Source organism: Scyliorhinus torazame, chromosome 9 (genome assembly GCF_047496885.1).
Source record: "Scyliorhinus torazame isolate Kashiwa2021f chromosome 9, sScyTor2.1, whole genome shotgun sequence".
NCBI lineage: Eukaryota > Metazoa > Chordata > Chondrichthyes > Carcharhiniformes > Scyliorhinidae > Scyliorhinus > Scyliorhinus torazame.
Genome location: NC_092715.1, coordinates 186,993,787 through 187,008,501, shown reverse-complemented (window position 1 = coordinate 187,008,501; position 14,715 = coordinate 186,993,787). Strand labels below are relative to the sequence as shown.

The 14,715-nt window shown below is 47.8% G+C and overlaps 1 protein-coding gene across 1 annotated transcript in view; it reads left to right on the top strand.

The window, feature by feature from the left end:
- glis3 (GLIS family zinc finger 3) overlaps window positions 1-14,715 on the top strand; it is an 896,860-nt gene that overhangs the window by 731,649 nt on the left and 150,496 nt on the right. The gene's annotated exons all lie outside the window — the stretch shown is intronic.

Below are 14,715 nucleotides of genomic sequence, written 5' to 3'. Positions count from 1 at the left end.
TCAAACTGTTCCTTTAAACATCCAAAGGACTTCAAACCTTAAAAAATAAGAACACATTAGGTTACATTCAATATATTTATCGTCTTTGGATTGCAGACATCAACAGACCAGCTCTGTGTTTCTTCCTGCAGCTCACAGCAAAACACACAGACATTCCCAGCTGCCTTCTCAAACTGAAACTCAAAAAAGCAAAAGTGAGCTCAGCTCCCACCACCCTCTGACATCACTTCAGTTATATGAGCAGCTCCATTTCTTAAAGGTACATTGCTTAAACATCCATTTCTTAAAGGACCTCTCACATGACAACTGGCTGACCCCTCAAACCCTCCCCACATCCGATCTTCGTGCTGGTTCCTCAGAACCCCCTTGCACTCACCAACACAACCCCTTCATATCCAGGTCTGGTGCCCATGGATGCCACCTGCTATAGATCCCCCTGAGCGGGCGGCTCACACTGCTCTCTCTTTATCCCCACGGGGGTAAATAACCCATAATAAGCAATGAAGGGCCAAAATGGGGGTGAGATGCTAGATGGGGGTCCCTAGAAATCGCAGTGTTGACAGAGGAGAGTGCAGTCAGCAAGGTGAGGATCCACTGCCCTTGCCCTTTCACCCAAATGACCTGTCTCAAGTGAGTAGTTCATGCCAGACAAAATGATCCTTCCCTCTCACTGACCACACGTCCATTGTCTCGCAGGATCTCCATCTGATGAGGCCACCCAGAGACATTTCCCCCACTGCCACCCAAGATTCCACCTCAGAGGAGAGCTCCGAGGAGACCACCCACAAGGCATCACAGCTATCACCCGCACAGTGCAGGGACATGCGCCTCGGTAAGTCACATTAGTGGACAGGGTTCTGTGGGCACAATTTGATGAGCACCACACAGTTGCTGATGCACATCAGGTTGAGGCAGGAGCATCCAAGGGAGACAGCAGCTGATGGACTGCTGGATCCCAGAACTTAACTGGGTCCTAGTCAGATGCCTCTGGACAATGTTCTCCCAGAGCTGATGCAGATGATAGAATGCAGCCGTAACATTCAGGAGGGCTGTCCACAACATTCCGGCGATGGAAAAGCCGATTGGAGGAGTCCCAAAGGGTTCAGGCGCAGGAGATGGTGCTGACAATGCGTGGCACTGAGGCCAACACTTCTAAGGTGGCGACCACAGTGGTAAACCTGGAGCACGACGTCTGCATCTTGAGTGGTGGTGCCCAAAGTGTGGTTCATCTGTGATGGCAATGGCTGAGGGCCTGGACAACAGTAGATGTCCCATTCAATGAGGGACATGTACCAGGCACAGGTGGACATTGCGGAGGCACCCCAGAGTGTGGCCCATACAGTGAGAAGCATTGCTGAGGGAGGCGATACTATAGTGCAGATGATGGGGAGCCTCCAGGACTGGCAGAACCAGATGATTCAGAAGCTTCTGAAGCTCATTCCATCTGACCCTCCATTCTATGGAGTCTCCCAGGGCTCTACGGGCACCATCAAGGGGAGGAGACGCTGGAGGCCAACCCTGCACCTACCATCACCGAAACAATGGTGTTCTCCAGCTCTTCCAAATCCCACCCTCCTAACACCAGTTCATCTCAAATGCTGCAGGCAGGACAGGGTGGTATGGTGATGCCTGTGACACCGGTAAGTCGGCCTGGGCCCTTATCCTCTCCAGCATGTCACCCCGCTGCTATGCTAGGTTGTGGAGGGCACAGCAGACCACAACAAAGAGGGAGAGCCTCTGGGGGTTATACTGCAGGGCACCACCAGAGTGGTCCAGGTATCAGAACCACATATCCTATGCACCGTTCAGTGATGGTGTGAGCTTCATTATATCGAGTTTCCACTTCAGTCTCAGGCCTTCACACCGGTGTCATCAGCCATGACCTCAGCGGGTATCCCATGTCCCCCACTAGCCAACCAGTCATCCTGGGGTGGTCCTCGAAGACACCGGGGATCTTCGAGAGCGCCAGGATGTAACTGTCATGCACAATCCCTTGGTAACAGGCACACCCGTGCATGATACAGAGGTGGTGGTCACATACCATCTGAACATTCAGGGAGTGGAACCCCTTCTTGTTAACAAAGGATACTCGCTGATGCCCCGGTGGGCACAGAGAAACATGCATGCCATTATTTGCACCCTGGACCTGGGGCATCCTGGTGATGGCGGAGAATCCTGCAGCCCTGGCACCTTGGTGGGCCTGGTCCAGCTCAAAGTTGATAAAGTCTGCTGCCCGGGCATACAGAGCATCCGTAGCCTCCCAGAAGCACCAGTGGGTTGTAGATTGTGAAATACCATGGAGATTACCGCTGAAAGCCTGGAATGACCCAGTGGCATAAATGCTTAGAGCTGCGGTGACCTGTGTGGCCATCAGGAGCCGGTGTCCTCCTGCTTTACGGGGTGCCAGGTCTGCGCAGATGTGGCACAGATGCCGCACTGTCTCTTTGCTGAGACGCAGTCTTCAGCGCCACATGGTGTCCATCAGCTCATTGATGACCAATGATGCCTGTGCACCTCAGGCCACCACTGGCCTCTCCTTCAGCATCCCTCTCAGCCTGATGGGTGGCTGGGTCTTCAGGAAGTGAGGCAGCCCTCTACACATGGGGTGCCGCCTCCAGCCTGCTGTGTTCTCTGGAGCTTGCCCCCTCAGCTGCCACCAGCATCGTGATGGCAGCCTCTGCGGGCTCAACACCAGCAAACATTTTTTGATCTGAAAGGAATTGGAGAAGGAGAGAGACCAACAATCAGTTAAGGCTTCCATCCCCAGGACCCACAAATCCCCCAAGCCTCTCTTACCCGTCCCCCCACCTCTCCCGCGCGTCCCACCTTCTCGCAGAATGCCATTCAGCAAACCAGTTGTTCTGGAAAACCTTCTTCCGTACACTTATTCCGGGCCACACCAGGAGCCCCTAGACTCCATCCTCTGTCGGGAACATTAGGGGAGGCCGTTCTCAGGGGCCCAACCCTGAGCCACACACTTACCCTCTGGCCACGAGAGGATCACCAGTGCTGAAGCCCAGCTCTTTAGTGTTTGATTGTTGGCAACTGCCTCTGTGGTGCTGAAACTCCTAGACTTCAGGCACACTGTTCAGGCATCAAAGTTTGCTTGACATGCTCTGCACTAATCATCCTCTGAGACATGGCACGTGTGCCTTCGGGTACGCACTTGAGAGTTGAGAATATTCTGTTTATAAAGCAGTCAACAATACCTTTCGACAAAAAGATACAAACAAACAACTTAACAGTCCATATATCACATTAACCATCAACCGAAAAGGAGAAGGCACCGTGCCATACATACACAAGCACCTTTCCACCACAGAATATCAGTAGAAACAAAAAGCCACAACAGTGCATTTATATAAAGAAAACCAAATATACTTAAACATTAAAAAACCAACAAAGCAATAAACTCACCAGCAACCTGCAAAAGCATTTTTGCAACATTCTCATCTAGTTGCTCAGTCAAATTAGTCCGCCACACCTTCCCCCCTCTCCAACACCGGCAGTAGGTCACCTTTCTACCTCCCTTTCCTTGCTCCAGCCCATAAAAGCAAAAGAGGCAGAAACAAACAAACACACAGCTTCCAGACATTAAACATTGAACAGTCAACAGTACACAAGGCACCAGCAATCTGCAAAAGCATTTCTTCAACACCTTCATCAAATAGCTCAGTCGAATCAGTTCACCACCCCTTCCCCCGCTCCAGCAGTGTCAGTAGGCAATCTTACTCCCTCCATTTCCTTGCTCCAGGCCACAGAAGCAAAAGAGGATGTAGCATTAAACAGTAAACAGCAACAGTGCAATAGCAAGTATACAGCATACAAACATTAAATAGAAACAAGAAACAGTACAAAGCAGCACCAGTAATTTGCACCACCTCCAAACCTGAATCAGTTAACAGTCACCAGCATAATGGTTTGGACACAAAACTCAAGATGGGGTCCTGATGAGCTGACCTCGGTGGGAATTGCCCAGGAAGTTTGAACACCCGACAGAGAAGTCCCCTGCACACTGGGACCATCCATAAATGTCACTAACTCTGAGCTGGAGTTGATAAAAAGCAAGAGGGTAGCCAGGGAAAGGATTGGCCCACTGAAGGAGAGGCAAGGGAATCTATGTGTGGAGCCAGAGGAAATGGGCGAGGTACTAAATGAATACTTTGCATCAGTATTCACCAAAGAGAAGGAATTGGTAGATGTTGAGTCTGGAGAAGGGGGTGTAGATAGCCTGGGTCACATTGTGATCCAAAAAGACGAGGTGTTGGGTGTCTTAAAAAATATTAAGGTAGATAAGTCCCCAGGGCCTGATGGGATCTACCCCAGAATACTGAAGGAGGCTGGAGAGGAAATTGCTGAGGCCTTGACAGAAATCTTTGGATCCTCGCTGTCTTCAGGGGATGTCCCGGAGGACTGGAGAATAGCCAATGTTGTTCCTCTGTTTAAGAAGGGTAGCAAGGATAATCCCGGGAACAACAGGCCGGTGAGCCTTACTTCAGTGGTAGGGAAATTACTGGAGAGAATTCTTCGAGACAGGATCTACTCCCATTTGGAAGCAAATGGACGTATTAGTGAGAGGCAGCACGGTTTTGTGAAGGGGAGGTCGTGTCTCACTAACTTGATAGAGTTTTTCGAGGCGGTCACTAAGATGATTGATGCAGGTAGGGCAGTAGATGTTGTCTATATGGACTTCAGTAAGGCCTTTGACAAGGTCCCTCATCATCATAGCATCATAGAATTTACAGTGCAGAAGGAGGCCATTCGGCACATCGAGTCTGCACCAGCTCTTGGAAAGAGCACTCTACCGAGGCCCACACCTCCACCCTATCCCCATATCCCAGTAACCCCACTCAACCAACCCTAAGGCCAATTTTGGACACTAAGGGCAATTTAGCATGGCCAATCCACCTAACCTGCACGTCCCCGGACCGTGGGAGGAAACCGGAGCACCCGGAGGAAACCCACGCACACACGGGGAGAACGTGCAGACTCCGCACAGACAGTGACCCAAGCTGGGAATCGAACCTGGGACCCTGGAGCTGTGAAGCAACTATGCTAACCACTATGCTACCATGCTGCCCATGGTAGACTAGTACAAAAGGTGAAGTCACACGGGATCAGGGGTGAGCTGGCAAGGTGGATACAGAACTGGCTAGGCCATAGAAGGCAGAGAGTAGCAATGGAGGGATGCTTTTCTAATTGGAGGGCTGTGACCAGTGGTGTTCCACAGGGATCAGTGCTGGGACCTTTGCTCTTTCTAGTATATATAAATGATTTGGAGGAAAATGTAACTGGTCTGATTAGTAAGTTTGCAGACGACACAAAGGTTGGTGGAATTGCGGATAGCGATGAGGACTGTCGGAGGATACAGCAGGATTTAGATTGTCTGGAGACTTGGGCGGAGAGATGGCAGATGGAGTTTAATCCGGACAAATGTGAGGTAATGCATTTTGGAAGGTCTAATGCAGGTAGGGAATATACAGTGAATGGTAGAACCCTCAAGAGTATTGAAAGTCAAAGAGATCTAGGAGTACAGGTCCACAGGTCATTGAAAGGGGCAACACAGGTGGAGAAGGTAGTCAAGAAGGCATACGGCATGCTTGCCTTCATTGGCCGGGGCATTGAGTATAAGAATTGGCAAGTCATGTTGCAGCTGTATAGAACATAGAACATAGAAAATACAGCACAGAACAGGCCCTTCGGCCCACGATGTTGTGCCGAACCTTTGTCCTAGATTAACCATAGATTATCATTGAATTCACAGTGCAGAAGGAGGCCATTCGGCCCCCCGAGTCTGCACCGGCTCTTGGAAAGAGCACCACACCCAAACTCCACACCTCCACCCAACACCAAGGGCAATTTGGACATTAAGGGCAATTTATCATTGGCCAATTCACCTAACCCGCACATCTTTGGACTGTGGGAGGAAACCGGAGCACCCGGAGGAAACCCACGCAGACACGGGGAGGACGTGCAGACTCCGCACAGACAATGACCCAAGCCGGAATCGAACCTGGGACCATGGAGCTGTGAAGCAATTGTGCTATCCACAATGCTACCGTGCTGCCCTTAAGAACAAATAAATCTACACTATATCATTTTACCGTAATCCATGTACCTATCCAATAGCTGCTTGAAGGTCCCTAATGTTTCCGACTCAACTACTTCCACAGGCAGTGCATTCCATGCCCCCACTACTCTCTGGGTAAAGAACCTACCTCTGATATCCCTCCTATAGAACCTTAGTTAGGCCACACTTGGAGTATAGTGTTCAATTCTGGTCGCCACACTACCAGAAGGATGTGGAGGCTTTAGAGAGGGTGCAGAAGAGATTTACCAGAATGTTGCCTGGTATGGAGGGCATTAGCTATGAGGAGCGGTTGAATAAACTCGGTTTGTTCTCACTGGAACGAAGGAGGTTGAGGGGAGACCTGATAGAGGTATACAAAATTATGAGGGGCATAGACAGAGTGGATAGTCAGAGGCTTTTCCCCAGGGTAGAGGGGTCAATTACTAGGGGGCATAGGTTTAAGGTGAGAGGGGCAAGGTTTAGAGTAGATGTACGAGGCAAGTTTTTTACGCAGAGGGTAGTGGGTGCCTGGAACTCGCTACCGGAGGAGGTAGTGGAAGCAGGGACGATAGGGACATTTAAGGGGCATCTTGACAAATATATGAATAGGATGGGAATAGAAGGATACGGACCCAGGAAGTGTGGAAGATTGTAGTTTAGTCGGGCAGCATGGTCGGTACGGGCTTGGAGGGCCGAAGGGCCTGTTCCTGTGCTGTACATTTCTTTGTTCTTTGTTCTTTGAAGTCTTTGGACAGTTCCACAGGACTTATTTGAATAGTTACCCAGGAAATGTGAGCCAGAAATATTCTCATCTAACTCTTTGGTAACTACAGAACTGAACCCCCAATCACTCATGTTAAACCCCAGTGGCTCCCCAACAACTCATTCAAACCCCAAAATTTCTTGCCTCCACCAATACCTCAAGTAATTCCCTTTTAGTGCATAATCCAAATCTTCTTTCCCAAGTAACTGGACATTTCCATGCATTAAGCTACACCAACAATCTCTTCACCCACTGAACAATCTCGTCACAACCCTTTTGAATTTGTGCATATTGATATTCATTATTTCCCACTGCCCTACTTTGGTAGTATCTGCAAATGTGGACAATTGGAATACAATTCCTTCCTCTAAATCATATTAAAAAATATGAACAGTGGCCTTAATACCGAAGCATATGACACTCTCCACTGGAAATTGGTTGCCAACCTGATACTTGTCTCCATGCACTGCAACTTGGTGGTTTTGAGGTGCATCCCTGCCTCCAAGCCAGAAACTCCATGTTTGAATCCCATTCCAGGTCTTGATGGCCAAGGGAGGTGTATTCATAACGCGGTCAAACAGTTGAGTGTGTCAACCTGCAAATCCTTCCAAACATGTCAATGGCTGGCGGTAAGAGTGGGGGAGACTCCTGGTAAACTATACTTGATGTGGAATGGCGTCCCCCAGCTAAAAGCTCTTGGCAACAGACTAGCGACCGGTTCCAGGAATAACTAGCTATGGAAACAGACAAAAATCTGCCTCAGGTATGGCAAGAGAATTGGAATGCATTGAAGTACGGCTTATAGATCTATATTTTGATGGCTCATCCTTCATGTCTTACTTGGAGATGGCAGTCATATTTGGAATTTTCCAATTCCTTTTTGGCCCAATCAAATGGAATGTGCAAAATATTGACATGACGTCAAAATTAAATCAATGTTTGATTCATTGCCTGTAGAAAACCCATCAAATGCCCCGTGAGGTGAAATTGCATATGAATATTTAAAATTTTCAGCTAAAAATGCATTCTATTTTGTACTCTTCCTCTGGGGGTTAATGTCCTGTCATTCAGGAGGGTACAGAAGCAGGGACATCCGTTTGTATGTAGCCTATCAATTGCTGCCTAAGGGGATGTATTCAGAACTTTCTTCTCTGGTATTATGCAAGTTTGCTTTCTAAATATGCATGTCTTTACATAGTTTAAATAACCCTTCAGGTAGGCCTACCTCAAATTTTAAAACAATTTACTGAATTCAATTTGCTTTTAGAGGGGGAAAATAGTCATCTGCACCACAAAATGCAAGGTATCTTATGATTTATTGCTTTAGCTTTAGGATTAGTCAACCCCTTACCCAACTCCAGTGCCCATAAAAAGATCTTCAGAGGTTTCAGCTGATGACTATTTCAGTGTGCAATGGTTCTTGCATGGACACAGAAATCAGCAGCTCTTATCTGACTCAGTTATCACACTACAGTCAGTAATGGATCGAAGGATGTTCTGTCTGTTAATACTCTGAACTGTTAGTCAGAATAGGGCTGAGGCAATGTTTGCACAGACATCCTTTGAGGACAGTTTCAATATTTCTGGGCTGGAAGCAATTATACTAGCGCTGCTGGACAGTCAAACTATAGTTTCCTATGCTCAGCCGACTTTTAGATTTGTGATCATAGATTGAAGAATCCTCGTTCAGATGGGTTCCCAAAAAAGGAAAATCACTTGTTCTATAATTTCTGGGCGGCAGCATCATTCAAAAATGATTAAAGGAGAGCAAGATGTGGTTTCCTGGTCAGTCTGATGCACCATGTCTTGATTTTTCCCAACATTCCCAAATAGGGGAGAAAGCTTTGTGCTTCAGAAAAACTTTAGCATTTCTTTCTGTCATAACTATTGCATACTATGGTTTATCTTGTCTTTTGAATGTGGTGTTTCAGAAAGGAATTTAGCCACTATTCTCCTTGATATTGTTCAGAACTGTTAGGTTACATGTGTGCAACGTTACTCAAACCTGTGTAGCCGAATGGCTAAAGAAATGATTCATATTTCTTAATGTCATTTCTGTGGTTTTGTTTTTATTTTGAAAGCTGTAAGCTACCCAGATAATATGTTCCAGGGTTCCAAAAAGCACGAACCATCAACTATTGTGTGCAATCTTCAGCACAAGGAATAGCCACTCATGTCTGGCAAGGGAAAGCATTTCTTATGCCAGGTAAATTTGCATTACCATTGATGTGAGCTCCGAATTGAAAGTAGAAATTTTCTAGGTCCACAGGATCAGCGGCAATTGAAACAGAAATATTCACAGTTCATCTCTTAACCCTTTGCAATCTAAGATGAGTTTCTGATTGGGAAAGGGTATGAAATGAAGAACTCTAGGAAGAATCACGATAATAGGACAAAACCCTCAGACGAAAGGTAGTCCCAGCAACACCAAGAAATTATGAACAATAGATGGTAGCTTTGTGCTGTACCTAGGTTTTGCACCAGTGTTGTTGTTTTCCCACCTGCACAACATTTTGAGAAGTGCCTCCCATTTCTCTGAGGCAAAATCAGTGTTCTTTACAGTTGCTCTTACCATTTCATGACAACCTCGCCAGCAATATTAAACAGTTGCTCTGGCGTTGTTAGCACTGCATTGTAAAATAACTTGTGCAACTGTCAGCTTTAAAGGATTCTAGTTTAATATTTCTGAAATATTTTCCTAAACTGGGCTAATTCCCATCAAAGTGAATTTCTTCTTCTTCACTTTTTGACGTAATTTATTTACTCAAACATTGAATTCCTGCAGCTGAAAAGAAGAGTGTGCTAAAGAAAAATGAGATAGGTATAAGAAAAGTTCAATTCATCCAAAGTTTAAATCAATATTCGGGACAGAGTTATTTCCCTTTTCGTAGTATCCTGCTATCATTTTACTTCCTCATGATTCCGAAATTTTAAAAATCCATCTATTAAATCCATATTCACAGTCATTTCTGGAACTTGATTGTTTGCACAAAACCCATAAGGTTATATTTAAGGGTGAAAGTTAGGTCAAAAGACTCTGGTTGCATATCTATGGTCTATCATCATCTCCTTAAACTCTTCTATAACTGATTAAGATCTCTTTCTCCAATAAATTGCCTTGGGAAATTCAATGGATTAAAAATGTTCAATTCACGTTGTTGTTTATGTAACAGTAGCGTCATTGCCGTCGTCTTCGTCGTCAGACATCACTCGCCAGGCAGTTGTCATGATGCATTCATTTCATTTTTGGACTTACTTGAAATCAAAGGCAGGCTGAAAGGATGCTCTTCAGTCATGGCTAAGGACATTCCTATGACACCTTTGGGAAGAAGCAAAGGACAGATGCAGTGAGACTCATGTACTGAACCCAACTTTTAGATAGAATGCTGTTTGCATCTTGAAGCAGTTCTTCAAATGCCAGCAGATCAAGGGGCAATTGACTGTTTAAACTCTCCCCACCAAGGTTTCCAAGATCATTGTCCCCTGCTGCAAGCTCAAACTACATGGCAGTGTAAAAAGGCCCAGCTATGGAGGTGGATTACAAACTAAAAACAAGGCCAGGTCAGAATGCCGAATGATGTCACTGCAAAAACAATAGTATGATAAGGAAGACTGAGGCATTAAGTGTTTATCCAAAAGACATTCATTTTAATGCCTAAGCTTTAAAAACAGTTAGCTATATGGCACCAAAAATGTAATTACAAGCAACTTATACATCATCCTCTTCACTTACCCAGCTAACATCAGGGCACATACTTTGCTATGCTGCTTCTTTTTTATAAACAATCTGTAGAATCCGCCAAAGTAGCACATATTGACTTCGCAGGTAGAAAACAAAAGTAAGGTTTATTTACACTATATAAGAATCTCCACTCCCCGAAGGGTCTCCCTTCGGTCGGGGTATTTATACCAGTGAGCTTTTCCCTTGTTGAGGGGAAGCCCCGCTCCCGTTAACGGGTAAGTCCGTTCCCTGTGGAGGTCATGGGGAATCTGATAGTTCTTAAAGTTCTTATGCTGTCTCCGCCGTGAGGGTTATAAACCCCCCCCCCCCCCCCCACCCACCCACCCCACCCCCAAGTCCGGAGAAATGTTCATGTCCAGGGGCGGGTCCCAGGAACGTCATATTTTCTTAGCCCAGCTACGGCCTTTGGGCATCTGGCATCCAGAGGGAGGAGCGTTTTCACGTGCAGTGCCTGGGCAGGGTTCAGCAGGACACAGGCAGCCATGAGCGCCAACACAATGGACTCCAGCGGTGGCAATATGTCCATGTTGGTCTCGGAATCGGAACCCAAGGGGACCTCGTCCAGCATCTCAGCGCCCTCGACGTCTGAATCCGGCTTCTCCATGCTGGTGCAATTGAGGCCAATGGTGGCATCTGTGGCAGAGGTGGCAATGCGAGTTGCTCCACATGTCGATTAGACTCGCGACCCTGTGCCCATACTTGATAGGAGACTGGTCCCGTTGATGCCCGGGATCCACATGGTACCCTCACAAAAGTTGCAGACGTGCAGCAGGTCTCCCAAAGCGAATGTGCGCAATGGCGTACATCGGCCTGCGTCAGCCTCAGTTCTGTCCTGGCCCTGGCGGACTTTCCTGGATACCCCAACTCAACCGGTTGCAAAGGCGGTGACCCATCATAAATTGGCCAGAGTGGCCCGTGACATGGCATGCAGCGTCATCCGGGAGCAAAAGAGTAACCTCGCCAGTCAAGTCTCCCAGGAACCCGAGGTCTGTTTTTTCATTCCGAGCTTAAACACTTGGACCACTCACTCCGCTGATCTCTTTGGTGCCGGTGGTGCGGGGCGGCATGCACCTTACTTATGCCGTTCATGCTCATGAACACCCCAAATTCTGCTCTCGCGAAAGCCGTTCTGAGAACAGCACTTCAGGTATCCCGTGTGTGCTAAACGATTGTCGCAGCCTGTCGATGGTGGTCTGAGCTGTCATTGACTGCATCATCCACTTTGAGTGGGCATGGACGACAATGTGGATCATTGCTTCTTGGAACTGTCCCGCAACATCTATGTGGAGGCAGGACCAAGGACGGCCGGGCCAATCCCATCCTCTTCGCCAGTGTAAAATACGCCAAAGTAGCATGCATGGACCAAGCAGGTAGAAAATAAAAGTAAGGTTTATTTATGCCATACAAGAATCTCTACTCCCCGAAGGGTCTCCCTCCCTGAACTACCCCCAGGTCAGGGTCTTTATACCAGTGACCTTTTCTCTTGTTCAGGGGAAGCCCTGCTCCCACTGCCAGGGAAGTTTGTACTCTGTGAAGGTCATGGGGACTCTGATTGGTCTTCTTCTGTGGCCTCCGCGAGGGTTATAACACAATCAAAAATAATCTTCTGGACAAAGTTGACACAGAATGTATCAATTTATTCCCCTCCTCACTGTTACATGCCAGTTAGGTTGGTATATTTTCCCATGATACGCCCTCTCAGTGCTCGTGTTTTTTTAAATTCATTTACGGGATGTGGGCATCGCTGGTAAGGCCAGCATTGATTGCCCATCCCTAGTTGCCCGTCAGAAGGTGGAAGTGAGTTGTCTTCTTGAACTGGTGCAGTCCTTGCAGTTTAGGTAAATCCACTGTGCTGTTAGAGCAGGCGTACCAGATATTGCCCCAGCGTCAGTGAAGGAACGGCAATATATTTCTAAGTCAGGGTAGTGAGTGACTTGAAGGGGAACCTCCAGGTGGTGGGATTTCCAGGTATCTGCTGCCCTTGTCCTTCTAGATGGTAGTGGCCATGGGTTTGGAAGGTGCTGTCTAAGGAATCTTGGTAAGTTACTTCTGTGCATCTTGTAGCTGGTACACACGCTGCCACTGTTTGTCAGTGGTGAAGGGTTTGAATGTTTGTGGAAGGGGAAGCAATAAAGTAGCCTGCTTTGTCCTGGATGGTGTTGAGCTTATTGAGTGTTGTTGGAGCTGCACACATCCAGGCAAGTGGTGGGTATCCCATTACACTCCTGACTTGTGCCTTGTAGATGGTGGACAGGCTTTGGGGGGGTCTGGAGGTGAGTTACTCGCCATAGGACTCCTAGCCTTTGACCTGCCCTGGTGGCTACAGTATTAATATGGCTAGTCCAGTTCAGTTTCAACTACCTCACTATTCACCTTGATAAAGAATTCTACCATATTGTGGTCACTCATCCCCAAGGGTTCTCTCTATATTGCCAACTGATCCTTTCTCATTGCACAACACACAGTCCAAGATGGCCTGTTCCCTTGTTGGTTCCTCAACATACTGGTCCAGAAAACCATCCCCTATGCACTCCAGAAATCCCTCTTCTATTGTATTGTGACTAATTTGAGCCAGTAAATCTAAATCCAATCACAGATGTTCCTTTATAGCATGCAATGCTGATTTCCTGTCTCATGCTATTCCCAACATTACCATTGAAGTTTGGTGGTCTGTATACAACCCCTACAAATGTTTTTTGCCCCTTGATCTCAGCTTCTCATCAGAGGTAGTGCTGGATAGAAGACTAGCATTTCCCTCCAAGGAGGATGAAAAATATGAATTATTTTCAAATACTCCTTAGAATTCAGACCAGGGGCGAGATTCTCCGACCCCCCGCCGGGTCGGAGAATCGCCGGGGGCTGGCGTGAATCCTGCCCCCGTCGGTTGCCGAATTCTCCACCACCGGATATTCGGCGGGGGCGGGAATCGCGGCGCGCCGGTTGGCGGCCCCCCCACCACGATTCTCCGGCCTGGATGGGCCGAAGTCCCGCCGCTAAAATGCCTGTCCCGCTGGCGTAGATTAAACCACCTACCTTACCGGCGGCACAAGGCAGCGCGGGCGGGCTCCGGGGTCCTGGGGGGGCGTGGGGCGATCTGGCCCCGGGGGGGGTGCCCCCACGGTGGCCTGGCCCGCGATCTGGGCCCACCGATCCGCGGGCGGGCCCGTGCTGTGGGGGCACTCTTTTCCTTCCGCCTTCGCCACGGTCTCCACCATGGCGGAGGCGGAAGAGACTCCCTCCACTGCGCATGCGCGGGAATGCCGTCAGCGGCCGCTGACGCTCCTGCGCATGCGCCGCCCGGAGATGTAATTTCCGCGCCAGCTGGCGGGGCACCAAAGGCCTTTCCCGCCAGCTGGCGGGGCGGAAATTCGTCCGCCGCCGGCCTAGCCCCTCAATGTTGGGGCTCGGCCCCCAAAGCTGCGGAGCATTCCGCACCTTTGGGGCGGCACGATGCCCGACTGATTTGCGCCGTTTTGGGCGCCAGTCGGCGAACATCGCGCCGTTTCCGGAGAATTTCGCCTATGGAGTGGCAAAGTCAGAGGCCTGAGGCCAGAAAAGTAAAAGTGAGCAAAAATTGCAATTAAAAAATACAAAATTAAAAAATGAATCTTGATGATAGATTGGAATTTAAATATTTAGTCGTAAAGAGCTAACACATACTCCACATAATCCAGCAAAATATACTTTTTGAGTGTAATGCTGCTTAAGTTGTGGTGACGGTGCACCGATGAGATACAACACAGGCCAAAAGCAATGTAAAAGTTACCTCTGCCCCAGCCATAATGCACAATGATCATATCATTTTCATCCCACAAATCACAGTTCATGATCCACAGTAATTTAGTTCCAATCAACTTTAATCATATTTGGAATACTGTCTCCCAAACTGGAGCAGGACAAAATCTATCTGTCAAAGGGAGCACCCAAACCTCCAAATAACCACCTGCCAATGGTTCAAGCACCACTTGCCCCGTATGTGGCAGAGTTTGCAGATTATGCATTGGACTTATCAACCATCTTTGAACCCATCAACCAAGAGTGGCAACAAATAATTCTTTATCCCACGGGACAGCCCAAGAAGACGGACAAAATTAAGCAGCAAGAGATGATAATACAGGAAAGACTAAATTATAAAACCTC